Consider the following 4,924-nt stretch of genomic DNA (forward strand, 5'->3'; position numbering starts at 1 on the left):
TGTTAAGTTGACTCCATTAATTCTGAGGCACTCAAGTCTGCTGGTGGGTGTTCCTGACCAGCATTTCTACAGTATGTGTGCTTCTGTGCTTTTGTCCCTTTCTAATTTTTAAATACTTCATTTTGTAACCTGACTGACCTCTTAACACTCTTTTCTTTTTCTTATTAAATTCTTACTAGCTAAATATAGACAATAACTTAAATACCCATAAGGTTCAAAAATCTTGGAGCTGAAGTAATAGCTTACATATGGTAAATATAGCTTTTGCACTGTCTCTGTCTGTAGATGATAAAAATAGATATCTGAATAATTCTTGTTTGGAAATGATCCAGTGTGGGAAAGTGCCCTGTAAACTGTCCTTTTCACGTCATTTCTGTCAGTGTACTTAAGCAGGAGCTGGTACTTCTGTTTTCAGTTCTCATTGGTACAGGCCTTTGTCTATCCCAATGTAAGCAGTAAGAAGTTTTAAAACAGTTACACCAGTTAGCTGTACTCGTGTCTTTCCCTGCCTGGGGACAGCCGTGCAGACCACCTGCAGCGCTGGGCACCCCTGTGTTCACAGCAAGGGCAACCACGCCTCCGTTTGCCACAATGGGCGGCAAAGATACAGCAGCATTCCCCAGCTGGTGCCCGTGAGAGTGCAGTTGTTTGGCCTGTCCCCCAGTAAAACTACATCCGCTGGCAAATTCAGCAGGAGGTGTAACTTTTTCTGTAAGAGAATTGCTCTAGAAGCAATATGCCCCATTATAGTAAGGTGTGCTTTTCTCTTATCGCTTTGCCATTTCTACTTGGATTATGCTTAAAAAAAGACAGTTGTGATAAGAAAGCTAGAGTTATTAAAAAGCCACCTAATTTTCTAAATTAATCAAGAATGTGAAGAAGAAATTAGCGATTCTAGAAAGTATAGTTACACTGTGCCATAATGATTAGGCAACTGCTTACTTTATTTATAGTAATGCTTTCCAGTTTCTGTTGCCTTTCTGAGAGGGAGTATTGTATTCAGTGTGAAACTCGCTGTGCACTGAGACTGAATTAATACTTCATATAGGTTTTTTACATTTCCTTTAGCTAAGGAGATTTCCATATCAGCTCAGTCTAAGACAAGGGCATGTCTGTAACACTTCCTTAAGTGCCTTAGCCATTAATGGATTTATAGCCTTCACAATTTTTTTTATGTATTATGAGGCAAATATTGCATGTGATTACTTTGTAATGGATTAAATGTTGTCCAAACCCTCCACTGAATTTAGGATACTTTTCTTGAACACATACATGTAGAAAAAATATTTTTTTCAGTGTAGCGCAACATAAACTACCTGTCTCCGTTTTATGGGTGGCATTAGAAGTTAGGAATTGTAAACTTGAGGAAAGTCAGATCTAGAAATCTGAGATAATTTAGAAGGCATTCAGTGTTTTCATGTCAAAGATGACTGTATGACTGAAAATCTTTCTCATGCTTAAGGAAAGCTAACAAATTCCAGACATTTGGGAGGGTCCTACAAAGGAAGGATTTTTGGCTTCTACTTTCAGCATATTTCACATTTTTAGGCAAGCTTACAGCAGTTTTTCAATCACTGAAAATGGCCATAGTCTCACAGCATTCGCACTTTTTTTTTTTCCCTAAACATTCCTTTTGTCACCATTCATACTGACAAGAGGTAAAATGTGACTACCTGTTTCTCAAGTAGACGCAGGTATTCTGGTCTTTGAAAACCAGAACTTGCTGTTAGGGATAAACATTTAAGTATTGGAATGCTTCAGAGAAGGTACGGCAAAACAACAGTTTCGTTCTCCAACCTTTAAGACAAAAATTGTCTAATAGGCACATGGACCACCTCGTGTTTTTTTTTTTTCTCCTGTAAAAATATTAGAAAGAAAGATCTTTTGAGCTCATTCATAGTGAACTCCTTCCCTTATCCCCTTTGGCTGCTGCCTTAGGCTACAAAATGCAAGCTTTCTTTCCTTCAAACAAAACAAACAATAAAGGTGCAGATCCTCAGCTGTGTTAAGGTCTCATTGTGGTGATAGTAGCAGGTTCCAGTGTTAACCATTATGTATGTGCACATTTTGGCGCTTTCTCATATTACTTTCCCTGTCTTTACCTTGCCTGGAGAATGCCTTTTCCTCCCAAAAAGGGACAATGGAAAGTGTAGAACCAGGAAACAAAGCACAGTTTTTTGTCAAGGATCTTTTATGAACTCGGCTTCCCAGAGAAGTCTACTGCTCTGAAACAGGGTGACACTAAAGTGTTGTGTGATGCTTTTTTAGCTTTTGTTATTTCGGAAGCAGCTAAAGATAAGTCAGTAAGAGCCCAGTGTCCATGCAATGGAGTTACGTCAGTGTAACAATGTAATAGAGAAAATAATTCACAAAAGATAATGCATATTTCTATAGTTGAGGAAATAACTCTGAAAACATAAATGGACTGTAAATATGAACTGTAAGTAAGTTAAGCTGAGACTGTGGCTCCACAACCACTCTACTGGACTTTGAACAATTAGCCAAACCATACAATTCTGTCTTTATGCTTCTATGACATTTTTGCCTGACAACAGAAAGACCAAAAATACAGATCCAACATAAAGCCAGTTAACCCAATCATTTGTCATAACCAAAGTTGAACCGGGAATGTAACTTTGTAATGATTTACTACTTCACACCATATTGCTGTTGCATGATTTTATGCTATGCTTAATGATGCATTAAAACCAGACTTACCATCAATGTTTTTCGATTGAAAGGTGTAATCAGGCTTTAAGCTCAACAATTTCTGTTCCTTCCACTCCTAAGGGTCACTTACAAGAAAAGCGACTCTATTGCCTATTCTGAACAGTGCAATGAGTTGCCAATGGTGGCTGCACTCATCAAAGAAGCAGCGTCAGAAAACAGGCTTCAGGCCTAAAGTCTGCAGGGATGTTGGATGATGTCTGCAACAAATTTTTTAGATCGCATTTACACTCTACCATTAACTTTGGTTAAAATTTCCCAGACCCAGTTCCCCCTTACACTGCTTTAAAACATTTTTTAGTTGATGTGAATGTTGTTATTTTTTACATTAGTACCATAGCTGAAGAATCTCTCTGCTGATGCCTTCCTGAAGTATGCTGTGTCAGTCTGCAACTGGTTTCATATCTGAATAAGATGCAAATTCTTAAAGGTGGGGGGAAAGGTCTATTTTCCAAGGCACCTAGAGGCTTTTCAAAGTGAAATGTGCTGTCTACACTTTAAATTGTTACTATCAAATTTGAAGAATTCCATTTCCTTTAAGCATTTCAGAAACACTTATCATGTGATACCCATGTTCCAGGAAAAACTTTGGGTAACATATGCTGTAAATAAAATAGAACCATCTAATTTGTTCTATTCAGGCTTAAAATTAAGTGATAATAGTCATTCCACATTGGTATATGAGTATTTGCTTTGCATGTGTAGTCTATTGATGGAAGGAAGATGTTTCTACCCACTCTTCAGCCTTGTTGTCTAACAAACTGAACAGACAAAGTATATGGAACACCAAGAACCGAATACTTTTGGATACAAATTATAATGAACTGAGGATGACAGCTACCTCATATCACTACTTGCATTACAAGGTAAAATAAATTCCCCAAGCTAAGCTTCTCCCTTGCATTAATTACTTTGCTAAACCACACCAGTTCCTCAGCTGGAAGCATCAGGCTTCTCATGGGCGGGTTGTTGATTTTCCTGGAAGTTACCTTCCACAAAAATAACCCTCAGCACCTTCATCTAACTGATACTGTGGTAACAGCTAGGTAAGCAGGAATGACAGCACCCATATTTAGTGATGGAGTAAACACAGACAGAGGAAATCCCTTTCCTGAAAAGCAATTTACAACTTTTTTTTTTTAATATAAAGAGGAGTCCATGCAAACAATAACAATCCTGTTTCATGTTGGTGATTAATAGGCAAATTAGAATATTCACATTTCAATTCTTATCTCTGATACTGCAGCAGAGTTCTCAAAAGCACAGGATAGTCAGATCTAAATATTAAACTGTTCCTATCATAAAATACAGCAAAATTTAAGGCAGTGTAAGCTCCCAGAAAGGCAGCATGGAAACATAAACAGATTTAACTCGCTTGCTTAAGGACCACGCAGTCTTAAACTCAGTCCTACTTCCCCAGCAGAGACACACTTGTGAAATTGTTGAAGTCAGCTCAATAAAACGATTATGCACCCTTCAAATTTTGCGATACTACAGAAGCGCTTCCTTTTTTTTTTTTTTTAGCATTTAAGTCATCACAACGGCAGCAGTTACACTAACGGAGGAGCCATCAGTTTCCCGGTTGGATTTCTTCTGAAACCTGATCGCTCACGGATTTCGTGAAGTTCAGCACTTGGCTGGCGATAGCGGCAAGTTCGGATCCCCTGGGAGAAACCTCCGGCATTTGGGAGGCAGCTGGTTCAGCAAAGCGAGGACAAGCCCGCCGCAGGCTCGGCGCGCTGATCGCGCCAGGGAAGCCGGCGGCGGAGGGGCAGCGGCGGGGACGGAGCCGGTGGCAGAGGCCACAGCAGGTCACGGGGATCGCAACAGGTTGCAGCGAGCTCCTCAACCGCCTCCTCCGCCCCTCACGACAGGCACGACGCCGGGCCGGAACCACCACCCCAGCGGGGGCCCTTGCACCCCTTTCTCCCGGTAGGGGATAAATCTCCCGTCCCCGGTGAAGGGCGGCGGGGAGACCCCGGTGGTAGCGCTAAAGAAAGAAACGCTGTTGCGAGGGGCCCGCCACAGCGGGAGGAGGGCAGGGCGCTGACAGCCGCCGCCGCCTGAGGCAGCACCCACCCCCGCCTCCGCGGGCACGAGCACCGCCCCCCGCGCCTCTCCCGCCTGAGCCGAATTTAAACTGCGTTACTCTGCCTCGCGCAAAGCACTAACGCTGGTGGGTTCCGCGCGCCTCTCC

Source organism: Chlamydotis macqueenii, chromosome 1 (assembly GCF_036417535.1).
Source record: "Chlamydotis macqueenii isolate bChlMac1 chromosome 1, bChlMac1.mat, whole genome shotgun sequence".
Classification (NCBI taxonomy): Eukaryota; Metazoa; Chordata; class Aves; order Otidiformes; family Otididae; genus Chlamydotis; species Chlamydotis macqueenii.